The sequence below is a fragment of the Cornus florida genome, unplaced genomic scaffold (assembly GCF_030987335.1).
Source record: "Cornus florida cultivar Cherokee Brave unplaced genomic scaffold, ASM3098733v1 CherokeeBrave_3.0.0_Hap2_Chr01, whole genome shotgun sequence".
Lineage (NCBI taxonomy): Eukaryota > Viridiplantae > Streptophyta > Magnoliopsida > Cornales > Cornaceae > Cornus > Cornus florida.
Window position 1 is genome coordinate 20,783,549 of NW_026775571.1, and position 13,923 is coordinate 20,797,471.

The following is a 13,923-nucleotide window of genomic DNA, read 5'->3' on the forward strand; positions in this document are numbered from 1 at the left end:
TCGGCTCATAGTGCCAGCTGCCACTTACTTCGTTAAGTGCCTTGCGCTCGGCTAAATGCCACTTGCCACTTGGCCTTTTATTTTTTGTAAGTGTTTGGCGTTCGGCTCGTAGTGCCAGCTGCCACTTACTTCACTAAGTGTCTGGCGCTCAGCTGAATGCCACCTGCCACTTGGCCTTTTATTTTTAGCAAGTGTTTGGCGTTCGGCTCATAGTGCCAGCTGGTACTTACTTTGCTTAATTGTTTAATGCTCTGTCACCTTTTAGAAGAAAATAACACTTTTTATAGATCTTTTGAAGTTTTATACATTTGTAAGCACACAATTGGAAATAAACACTGACCAGATTGAAACTCAATCCTCAATTTCCTATTGGTAATATCTTTTCAAAGATGTGGCATTCTATGGCTTCTTTACAGCCTTCCAGCCATGGTCTCCAGGATATATGCCCCCTATGACTTCTGCAACTCTATACGGTCCTTCCCAAAGTGACACCATTTTCTTGACAATTTCCAACCTTTCTTTTTAGGACTAAATCACCAGGTTCAAAGTCTCTATGCCTCACATTTCTGTTGTAACTGTTCATAAGTGTCTGCTGATATGATGCCAGCCTTGCTGTCACTGCATCCCTCTTCTCTTCGAGCAGATCGAGGTTGAATTTCAACATGTAATCATTCTGCTCCTGATTCCACGCTAGACTTCGAATGGTGGGAACTAGGTGCTCGACCGGTATTACTACCTCAGTCCCATATGCCATGGCGAATGGGCTTTCTCTGGTCAGTCATCTCAAAGTAGTTCTGTAGGCCCATAGGACGTTCGGGAGCTCATCCAACCATTCCCCTTTTTCTTCTCCAAGCTTCTTCTTTATACAAGCAAAGATCGTTCTGTTCGTGATCTTAACCTGACCATTTGACTGCGGATGGCTGACTGCTGCTAACTTTTGGTTGATTCTGTATTCTTCCAACAACTCCCTCACTTGTTTGTTATCAAGATTAGTCCCATTGTCCATAACAATCGACCTCGGCACACCAAATCAATAGATGATATTACTCCAAATGAAGCGTTTCACTTGTGTCTGAGTCACGTTGGGATATGGTTTTGCCTCCACCCATTTGGTAAAGTAGTCTATTGCAAGCAGAACGAACTTATTCTGTGATCTAGCGGTTGGTAAGGGGCCAACCACATCCATCCCCCATTGCGCGAAAGGCCATGGTTTGGCCATTACGTGCCAATCTTCTGGTGGTTGGTGGATTAGCGGTCCGAACCTTTGGCACTTATCACACCTTCTTGAGAATTCCTTAGCATCTCATGACATGTTCCGCCAAAAATACCCCTATGTCATCGCTTTGTGTCCCAAAGACCTCCCCCTTAAATGGTTACCACACACACCTTCGTAGATAATTCGCGATATCTGCCGAGCTTCTGTGGGGGTTACACATTTCAAGTAAAGCCCTAAGTAAGATCTCCTGTACAACTGGTTATGCACTATAGCATATTTCGCAACATTTGATCTGATATTCCTTGCTTCATCCCTCTGCTCGGGTAGAATGTCATCCCGTATGTATGTCATAATTGGATCTATCCAGCTCGGCTCATATGGTATGACATTCACTTGCCAAGGATCCGAACTTGATGACTCTCCAAGGATAGATGGCTAGTACAAAACACCAACTGGAATCACCCTTGTTAGTGTTTCCCCAGAACATGACACACTGTATGCCAACCGATCGGCGTCCTCGTTACGCTCCCTCGACAATTGGATGAACTTGACCTGATCAAAACTCTCAGCCTCCTGCATAACAGCTAAACGATATGCCTCCATTGTTTCATCTTTGGTTCCATATTCCCCAATTACTTACCGAACTACAAGCTGCGAATCATAAATAACGACTAAGCTTTTGACCTTTAGCTTTTTGGCGAACTTCAATCCAGCCAGTAGTGCTTCATATTCTGCTTCATTATTGGTTGCTCTGAACTCAAGTCGGATCACCTGGCTCAGTGTGGTACCTTCTGGTGTCTGCAACTTAACCCCAATTCCTGCCCCCATCTGATTCGAAGAACCATCAACGAAGAGCTTCCACGAATAGTCTTCAAGATTTTCCTCTAGCTCTTCCACATCATACTCCAATAGGAAATCAACCACAGCTTGCCCTTTGATGGCTGTTCGGGGTTCATACGTTATGTCAAAAGAACTCAGCTCTATTATCCATTTTGTCATTTGTCCGGACAAGTTGGGCTTATGCCGAATCACCCTTATGGGAAGCGTGGTCAGAATAACTATAAGGTGGGACTCGAAGTAATGCCTGAGTTTCCTCTTTGCATTTACCAAAGATAATATTACTCATTCGGCTTTCAAATACCTTCTCTCTGGCTCGGTCAGAGTTTTGCTGACATAGAAAACTGGGAACTGCTTACCTTCTTCACATCGTATTAGAACACCACTAGTTGCAACGTTGGAAACTCCAAGGTACAGGAAAAGTTTCTCACCTGCTTTTGGGGCATTCAGGACTGGTGGATTTCGCATATACTCCTTGAACTTTGTCAGTGCTTGCCTCTGCTCATCCCTCCGGGATTGTTTTTCTTGACTTTTTATTGTATCAAAGAATGGCTTGCATCGCTCTAACAATTTAGAGATGAATCGACTTAGTGCCGCTATGCGTCCAGTGAGGCCTTGGACTTCCTTGACAGTGCTTGGTTCTGCATTTCTTAGTAAAGCTTTCGCTTGGGCTAGGCTGACTTCAATCCCTCTGTTATTGACCACGTGGCCAAGGAATTGCCCGGGTCCTATGCCGAACGAGCATTTAGTTGGGTTTAGCCTCATTCCATACCTCTTCAGTACATCGAACAGCTCCTGTAAATGTCGCAAATGATGGCCCTTCTGTTTGCTTTTCACTACCATATCATCGATGTAAGCTTCAAAAGTCTTGCCCATTTGATTCTTAAAAATCTTGCTGACCAACCTTTGGTACGTAGCTCCAGCATTCTTCAGTCCAAATGGCATGACCTTATAGTAGTAGGTCCCTCGTTCGGTGACAAAAAAGGTATTTTCCTCATCGTTACGATCCATTGGGATTTGATTGTAACTTGAATAGGCGTCCAAGAAGGTTAATCGTTTATACCCCAGTGTAGCATCCACCATTTGATCAATCTTCGGAAGAGGAAAGCTATCCTTCGAGCAGGCTTTATTCAAATTGGTGAAGTCAATGCAAACCCTCCACTTTTCGTTCTTCTTCTGCACTATAACCACGTTCGATATCTAGATCGGGTACTGAACCTCTCTGTTGAACCCAGCCTCTAACAATCTATCAACTTCATCCGCAATGATTTGGTTGCGCTCCGGGGTGAACCTTCTTTGCTTCTGTCGTACAGGTTTAACGTTTAGATCTACACGAAGGGAATGATAAGAGACAGAGGGGTCAATTCCCGGCATGTCTGAATGGCTCCAAGCGAACACATTCGCGTTCCGGGAAAGGAAATCAATTAACTGGTGCTTCTCTTCCTCGGCAAGCCCTGAACTTATTTTTGTGGTTCGGTCTGCCTCAAATGATCAATTTGAACATCAGCTAGAGGTTCCTCAGTCAACACCGGAGTATCCTCCTCCCCGTTCGTGCTGGGGGGAGGCTTCTATAATTGCTATTGTGGGCTATCAAATCAGATGGGAGCTTTTCCCTTCCCTGCGGCCTTCAGAGTCACCAAGTAACATTCCTTTGCTGTAACCTGGTCCCCATAGATATCAATCACCTTATTTCCATCCAGACTCAGACATCTCATCACTTGGTGCAGGGTCGATGGGACTCCTTGAACTCTATGAATCCATCCTCTCCCCATCAGCAGCTTTTAGGATAGATGGATCTCCACTACCACAAAGCTTTCTACAAGCTCCCTTTCGGTAGCTCAAACGAGCAGTTCCACTGTGCCGATCGGTTCGACTCGCTTTCCATCAAATCCCAACAATGGATTCCCAGTACATTTAAGCGTCTCTAGCTTGATTTCTAACCGATTGAAGTTGACCCTTGGCATGACATTCGCACTGCTCCCTGGATCAATTAGCACCATTCGTACTAAGCACTCCGCCACTGTCAAACTAACAACCAAAGGGTCCTCATGAGGAATCTGAACTCGCAATAAGTCTGTCTTGTCAAATCTTATCTGTGTTGATGTGCTCTGATGGTGCAAAGTGTTGACACTGCCTATTCGCCTCTTCATCTACGCTTGGCGAAGGCGCGTTCGGAGCAAGTCTTCTGATTCTGTTGTCTGTTCAGGTCAGCCATGAATTGCATTTATAATTCAAACGGGCTGAGTGTTATAGTGATTCGGCTTTTGATTTCTCTTAACTTGCTCAGCTAGCTGATTCTGCTCCTGCGCTGGCCCTTGAACATATCTTGCAAACTCTCCCCTTGTGATTAGCATCTCCACTTGCCTCCGCAAGTTCCTGCATTCATTAGTCTGGTGACCAAAATCACTATGAAAAGCACAATGTTTAGATTGATCTCTCTGTTCGAGAGGTTGTCTGATTGGTAAGGGGGGATGGAACTTATCTTTGTTTTCTTGGAATAACCTTGTCAGAGTAACTTTGAGTGGAGTAAACGACTCCTCCTCTTGGGGCCTCTTCTTTGCCTTCAAGGAGGTTTAACGCTGTGGAGGTTACTTTTGCTGAATTTTGGCTTTAGACTTCTCCTCTGTGGAGATAATAGATGTCTTCCTTGCATTAGCTGCTTCTTCTTCTTCTAAACGCACGAAACCGTCGGCTCTCTCATTCAGCTCATCCATGGTCTTCGGCGTATTCACCACTAGACTTGTGTGGAACAGTGTCCCTCGGTTCATTGCTAACTTGAACGCTTGAACTGCTGTTGATGGATGACACTCCATAACCATACTCTTGACAAGGTTAAACCTGGTGAGAAAAGCCTGGAGTCGTTCATCTTCGCGCTGCTTCATTGTAAACAGCCTTGACACATCTTTAGCCGGGCGTTTATTTCCATAGTATTGGCTAATAAACTTATCACACAAGTCCTGGAAGCTAACAATTGAACCTTGAGTCAGATTCTTGAACTAGTTGAGGGCTAGCCCTGACAAGCTTGTAGGGAAGCATTTGCACATCAAAGGGTCATTATTCGTATTTAAGGCCATTTTCAACTGAATGTGGTAAATGTGGTCGATCGGATCGGTCATTCCATCGAACAGAATGAGCACTGGCATGGAGAACTTGCTCAGATTTGGAGCATTCAGGATTTCGTTAGTGAACGATGATGCAACCGTTCTTGCAGAGGAACGAAGTGCTTCATTCTCCCTTGAAAACCGTGGTGGAATCCTTGGACCTGCAGATCTTCCTTCTGAACTCCTGTAATCATACGTAGCCATTGAAGGCCGGTAGGGTGGATCAAACGATCTATCATCTGTGAATTCCCTATGCCAAGGCGATGGAGCCCCATAATGGCCAAACTCCATCACTTCATCACGTCGTAACCTTCCCTGAGTTGGATCAAAAGCGGCGGCTTCTTCTCGCATGATCCGTTCACGATGCAGATCCAAGTGGATAGATCCTTCCCGCTCCTCCACCTGACGGACATTTGGAGGTAAATCGTTTGGCACAATCTCCTCGCGATGAAGATCCATTCGATTGTTTCCCTCCGGATCATCGTGATGAGCAGCACTGGATGGCACAACTCCCTCTCCTACTGGAGGTGGCCTTGGAAGAGCAGGAGCCTCACAACACTCCATTCCAGCTTTCAACTCTGCATTCTCTCTTCTTAGTGCTTCGATTACACTCATCAATTCATCGAGCTTCGACTGTTGGCCATTATCCAATGGATTTGAGCTATCACCTCCAATCATCATTCCTGATCGGAGCAAAGTCATCAACCACAATTTTCTGGATAGATCTCAATTTCGCTAACGCAGTTACACTAGATCTAAACTTAAATTGGCCGAATTTTGACCTTACAAGACCAGATTCGAATCTCTTTGACCGTGGACCTGTCAGATCTAGCTCTGGCAAAGAAAACACAATCGCATAGATTGATTGAACAGAAACAAACCAGAACTACATAGATCAAATGCGAATCTCTTCATATTCAATCAGAATCGGAATTCGGCAAAACGAACAACAAATCACTCACGATCCTAATTCACTTTCTAGAAATCAAGCTTCTTCCTCACGAATCACTTACGATCGAATCACTTTTGACTTATCGCAAATCAATCTTCGTCCGTTCCCACAGACGGTGCCATTGAAGATGTAAGAAATCCCTCCCTTTATTTCGACAGAGTATCTGTGCATTTTAAGAATTTTTCCATCCCTTTTCCCTCTATTTTCAGCTTATTTATAAGTTGTTACATGCCTTCTAGAAGTTTCTCACCTAACTCCTGGTGTTGGGCCTCCTCCTGGGCTTTTCGAGTTAAGAGCCTCATCACGTTTAGTGAATCCTCCGCTGTTTCTTTAGCTTTGGGCCTATCCTGCTGATGGCCTAGTTCGGATCTAGGTTAATTGTCAGCCCCATTGCTCAGCATATGGGCTGCACCCGGCCCAAGCTGCTTTCGGCATCCTCAATAGCATACTCATCGCTAATGTAGACCAATAATAAATAGGCGCATCATATTTTAATTCTCAAATTATAGATGGTAATCAAATCATTATCTCTTATTTGGTAAGTGAGTATCTACCTCACCATGTTTGATTTAGTAATTAAATATGACATGTCCATTTATTATTAGTCCACACCTATAGTGAGTATGTTGTAAGTCATCATTAGTGAGAATCTAAGTATTGTCCTATTCTTTATTATTTTGTTTCCTTAACTAAAATACAATAATTATAATTTTTTTCGGCAAGCGATATTTGCACTCACTTTTCTCCAATTGCAGTACATTTGCCTTTTTCTTTTTTAAAAAATGACAAGAATGCCCTTGAATTCATTAATGCACTACCCCTTATTTTATAATGCCATAAATACCTTTTAAACAACTTTAACTTCTTTTTTAACCTTCTTTAGTTCCTTTAATATATATATATTTTCTCCTGTGTTATACTTTATTTTCTTTTGGAAGGTCCTCTCAAAGAAATTCATTTATTCTATACTAATAATTTTATTTTTGGCAGTTAAAAGAAATAATTTATTCAATATTAACTTCTTCTTTTTTTTCTGCAATCCAAACAAATAATTTATTCAACAAAGTTAACTTCTGTTTTTTAGTCCTATCAAAAGAGGTAACTTTTTATTTTTATTTTTATTTTTTATTTTTTTGGGTCCCCTCAAAAGAAATAATTTATTCAATATATATATCAAAAGAGATCATTTATTCAATAGAGATACTATATTTTTTTGAATCTTCTTTTTTTAAAATCTTGACAAAAGAGATAATTTCTTCAATTTTTTTTTTTTTTTTTTTTTGGGTTTTTTTTTTTTCCTGTTAAAGAGATAATTTTTTTTTTTTTTTAATATTGTCAAAAGAGACCTAAAATATTAAATATTAGAGATAAGGATAGGAAATCTGAAAAGACAGTTGTTTCATTTAAAAAGTAATAATCATTTATTTGTAAAGTTAATGTTAGAATTGTCCTTTTATATAAGATTGTAATGCAAACATAAAAAAATAGAGTGCGAATATCGCCTCCTTTTTTTTTTTTTTTTTAAGCAAGCGTGTCTAAAGTTAGGTAAAAACCCTACTATAAATACTATAATCCATGTGAGTCAGCATGTGCCTAAGGGGGTAGCTGCCCTTATCCCATGCTAGCCCATTAAAAAAATATATTTATAGCTTTATATGTATATAAATTTACATTATTCCCACCCTAAAATTATTTTTTTCTAAAAATATTTCCAATTCTTTCCTTCTTTTTCTTCTTACTCTACTTTTTCTTCCAATTTTTTTATACTCTCCAAATAAATTTGCATTTCCTTTCTTCAATTAAAATATATTAGAATCTAAATATTTCATCTGTCCAAAAAAAAAAAAAAAAGTGTCACTTTTGGGGTGTGGAAATTTTTAAGAGGACATGTGGAACATGTATTAACCCACTCAAAAATTACTAACTTGAGCTTTTAAGCTTTTAATATTCAAGCTTAAAATTTTAAACTAACATATATGGAAAGATGTGAAATATATTGTTTGAAAAAAAAAAAGAAAAAAAGAAAAAAGAAAAAAGTGGACAATTATTTTGGAATAACCCCGAAAGAAAAGATGAACACTTTTTTTGGGATGGAGGGAGTATTTGTGAAACTTAATAAAATTCATTCTTATTAGAATTTGGAAACAACCAAAATTTTATATTCTTTATTGTGTTAGTGTATATATATATATATATATATATATATATATATATATATATATATATATTCTTTATTATTTTGTTTCCTTATTTAAAATACAATTACTATAATTTTTTTTGGAGGCGATATTTGGCACTTCACTTTTCTCCAATTGCACTACATTTACCTTTTTTCTTTTTAAAAAAATGACAAGAATGTCATTGAGTTCATTAATGCAGTACCTTTTAAACAACTTTAACTTCTTCTTTAACCTTCTTTAGTTCTTTTATTCTTTTTTCCCTGTGTTATACTTTATTATCTTTTTTTTTTTCGGAGGTCCTCTCAAAGAAATTCATTTATTCTATATTACTAATTTTATTTAGGGGTATTTCTTACACATTTTTTTGTATAGTAAATGAGTATTTTGCACTTAACTCTTATGTAATTGTGTAATAAACGTAAGTAAGCTTTTTGTATTGCCAGTTGACATGTTTAAGGAAAATTAAAATAATAAACGTTGAATGATTTACATAAGTATAAATTATTCAACATTCAAGGGAGATCAACATAAGTGTAGGAGATCAATGTAATTTACTAAGTAGAAAGGTTATAGTTTAAAAAACGAAAAGTGACGTGAGTAAGGGAAAGACAAAAATTTTAGTAGCAAATTTTCATAAGAGATCTCTCATCATGTACTTCATACCTAGTCATTGGGTAATTATGAGAATAGAAACTCTAATCAAACAAAAGAAAAGCATAAATCCTACCGTGAGAACATGTAGTTTTTCTTTAAAAGTAAAGAATAAAAAAATATTATAATTATATTTTTGAGATATCAAAACCTTAGATGAATTATTTTCATTAGGCAACAAAATCAAAGGGCATCAACGGTTAATCACCGACCACTAGAACTTTCCAGGCTGGGTGGGGCCCAAAAGTCTAGTAGGCCCACCAACTAATTGACAATTATAGGATTTTCGGTTGTCAATTAACTAATAATAGCCGAAGAGTGTCGCAAGACATCAAAGATGTCGGCACTTAATAACGTACGATGCCATATACAACGAGGAATGTTAATTGCAGTGGGGTTTGCGAGTGTCCTTTTACAGTAAGTGTTTATTACTCACAATTTTATAATTATATATTTATTTATGAGATATTTTATATTTTTATAAAAATTAAAAATATAAATTTTTAAAACAAAATTGTCCTTTAACCTTTTCTTATTTCCCTCATTTTATTTCTTAGTCGTCAGTTTTATTCCTTTATAAAAATTATATATTTATTTATGAGATATTTTTTATTTTTATAAAAATTAAAAATATAAATTTTTAAAACAAAATTATCCTTTAACCTTTTCTTATCTCCCTCATTTTATTTCTTAGTCGTCAGTTTTATTCCTTATATCAATAACATTTTAGATTGTCAAAAAAGAAAAAAAACAAAATCGAATATATTATTTTCTTTCTTTTTGAATTGTCAAAACAAATAATATTACGGGAATGAATTATTTTATTTTATTTTAATTATATTTTAACTACATATATATATATATATATATATATATATGCGTTATATATGAATTCATGTTCAATTCCTATTCATATGGTTTTTTTAATTTTTTTTTTTTTTCTCTCCTCACTTAATTGATGTACATATATATATATATTGTGTGTGTGTGTGAATAACTAACTTCATATAAGCATAAGTTTTTTATGTCTATTTTTATCTCTCCTCACTTACTCAATATACATGTATGTATATATATATATGTATATGTATATATATCACTATATCTATAAGTATAAGGTTTTTTAGGTCATTTTAGAGCACGTATATATATAGTTAAAATATAATTTTAAAAAAATAATAATAATAATGAATTCTCATATTACTTGTTTTGGCAAATCCAAAAAGAAAGAAAATAATATATTCCTTTTTTTTTTGGGCAATCTAGAATGTTGTATATATATATATATATACACTACGTATATATGTGCATGTGACGGTTTGTATATATATATACGAGATAAAACTGAGGAGGGGGGAATAAAAGGGGATAAATAAGAAAAGGTTAAAGGGCAATTTTGTCTTGAAATTTTATATTTTTAATTTCCATAAAGGCAGAGATATCTCATAAATGAACCTATAATTATATAAATTGTGACCAATAAAAAGCACACTGTAGAAGGACACTAGCACTCTTTTACAACAACAACAAAATGTTACTACTTTATATTTAATTCATCTTTGACTTATAGTATTTCTTATCGAATTCACCTCATAAAAAATATATATATATATGGTGATAAAAAATAAAAAATAAAAAAATGTATACAATTGTGCAAAATGATATATATATATATGGCACAACTGAACATTACTGTATATATATATACTAGTAAAAACGCATGTGCAATGTACATGAGTAACAATCAATGTAAACAAAGTGCGCTCAATATAAATACAAAGATAAGATTAATCATTAGAAAAAATAAATTTAGAATTGAGAAAAAGGAACTTAAATAACAAAATATAAATAAAAAGTTTAGCTATTATTATTATGGTTGATTGTTATAACTCATAGGTTTCTAAAGAGTCTAAAATATAACTAAAGAATAAATAAATAAATAAAAGGATGGAAACAAATAATAAATAGGAACGGTAACTAAATATAAATAAAAATTTTAATTATTACTGTTATGTTTTGATTGTTATAACTTATAGGCTTATAAAGAGTCCAAAATTATAAGTTATATAACTTGTATAACGTGATATATATATATATATATATATATATATATTTTGAGCAATTAGCATTTGGTCAACCTTAATTCCATAAAAAATCAAGACATCACTTTGATTTCACAATGTGCCCTGTCTAATTTGTTTCTTTTCTCTTAAGAATATTATTAATAATATTATAATTTTTTTGGAGGGCGATATTCGTAGTTCACTTTTCTATTCTTACAGTGTTACACTACACTTTTCTTTTGTCTTTAAAATAAATGACAAAACGGTTCCTAAGCTAATTAATGTATCATCTTTTATTTTATTATACCCTAACTACCTATTTTTTTTTTATTTTTTTTTTATTTTCCTTCTTTATTTACTCTAATACTTTTTTCTTTTTTTTTGAAATATTATACTTAGTTATTTGAAGTTATTTTAATAACTTAAAATACCCAAATAAATTATTAAAAGGAAGGGACCACGCCAAAAAACTAATTTTTCCTAACTATTCCATTTTTCTTAAATTATTAAACTTGGTATTATTTATAGTTTTTACTTTTCATGTATTGATAAATGGATAATAATCCAACATGGACTTATGAATCAGAAAGAAAAGAACAGAGATTTGTGATGGATTATTGTTAGTTGGTTTTAGACACCGTAAAAACTATATATATATATATATATATATATATTAGAGTACTGTTAGTCAGGTTTAGTTTTTCCATTGATTTTGGTTTCACTCTCTTCTTTCTTTTTCCTTCCTTTTTATTTTTATTTTTCTTGTGATTTTGATTTCATCCCTTATTCTTTTTAATTGAATTTTTGAAGGAGATAATATGTTTTCTTTGGATATGGCCTACAATACGAAAAAATTAAAATAAATAAAATAAATAAATAACATCACAATTAACGTCGGAGTTGAATGGTGTATTAGCAAGATCAATTACCTTTATTCAACTCCACCATGTCTTCATGTGTGAGATCTTTCATAAGTTCCATTGTTACTTACAAAGATAAATACTAAATCCTAACACTAGAGAGGAGATATTTAATAGAAAGAGAGAAAGAGGGAGATGTGGATTTCTTTCCATAACTGAAAGGGTAATTATAGTATTTGAGAAGAAATAATTATTTATTTATAAAATTAAAGATATAATTGTCATTTTCTTTAAAAATGTAATGTAATTGTAGAAAATCAAGTGCTAATATAACCCTCTTGTTTTTAAACAAAAGAAGGTATTCTCTCTCAAATACCTTGTTTTTAAGCAAAAGAAGGTATATTTTATACATTGATGACTGTTGGTTAGAGTATCTCCAACCGTTGTGTATATTTTGTTTTGTAAATCTGATGTGTCATAATAGATTTATACAAAAAAAAAAAAAAATAGATTATTTATTTTTAGTTTCAAGCTTCAGCGATTGTTTTATACATTTTGTGTAAAAATATATCCCCTAATAACAACCAACCAATGTCATTTCTGAACCCCACATCATTTTTACAAACCTACTTAATATAGGATTGATTAGTTAATGGAATTAGAAAGAGGGAGGAGAAAGGAAATATGCTAATGTGGCTATGTAAAACGGTTGTGTAAAATACACAACAATTTTACATATTGGTGATGTGACCGTGTATCTTAACAGAGTGCTGGAGATAAAAAAAAATTACACATCATACGTGTCAGTGTATATTTACACAAAAAAATATTTTAACAGACTCCTGTAGATGCTCTTAGAGAATCATTTCAATAGGTAAAATTAGAATTTCAATGGGTAAAAATAAAAAACTAAAAAGTTAATAAAATATATTTTTTTCTTACATTCACGAAAATTTAACTAGTTAAGTTTCAAAGTTCAACCGGTTGGGTTTTACTAAGATCGGTTCCCATGCAGGAAGTTCAACAAGTGAGATTTTAAAATGGGTAAAGTGCAATAAACCCCCTGAAGTATGAGCCAATTGCAAAAAAACACTTGAATTAACAAATGCCTCCCTAAATTATTCAAAAGTTGCAGATAAGGACAAATGTAAACTCTCCATCACCGGTAAAATGAGATTACCAAATTACCCATCATTTTATGACGTCTACTTGTTTGTATGTGGTGGTATTCAACGCTGATGTGTAACAAAAATCTAAAGACCAATAAGAATCTGACAACACTTCTATTATCCCTACCAAATCATATCACTTTGGTCTCATTCTCTGCAACCCAAGACACACGAAGCCCAATCCTACCACCAGAAATCTGTTAGCAAACCAATCACAAAATCAAATGGTACACAGAGAGCCATGAGTTACAAAAACCACTTTTGTGATTAGGCTGTTGGAACCCAAACTTCTCTCTGCCTAACCATCGTCACTGTATTTCTTTCTCTTGCTCCATATGGTAGTCCGGCAGAGTCGTATTTCTCTCTTGAACTGATCGAAGAGAGAATCAAAAGGAGCTCACCCTTCCTTTAATAAGGATGAGGAAGCAAGGATTAAAAGAATCAATTGGGTTTCAATTTTGATCTTGATAACGAATCGGAGCAATTTCAAATTGTATGTATAAGCACACCAAGAAGATTTGGGTTTGCTTTCAATCAGGAATCACTCCTCAAATTTGTATATACGCACATCATATACATATATTGCCTAACCACCACTCATTTTCACCGACAAGTAAAATCGGAGACAAACCCAAGAACAGAGCTACCATCATGAACACTGTGAAGAAATTAACCATAAAAACCTGGCCCGTGACCGAACGTTGGGGAAAGTTAGGTATTAATTGGTTACCTTTTTTTCTCACTGTTTTTGGCTAAACCCAGAAGCAAACGACAAGTGAAGAAAGGTAGTCGTCGGCGCGGTGAGAGTCTTCAGACGCACAGCACGGCAGGAAGGAGCATTTGACTCATAGAAGTGTGCGATGTGTTGAATACATGGTGAGCTCTCCGAAGCGT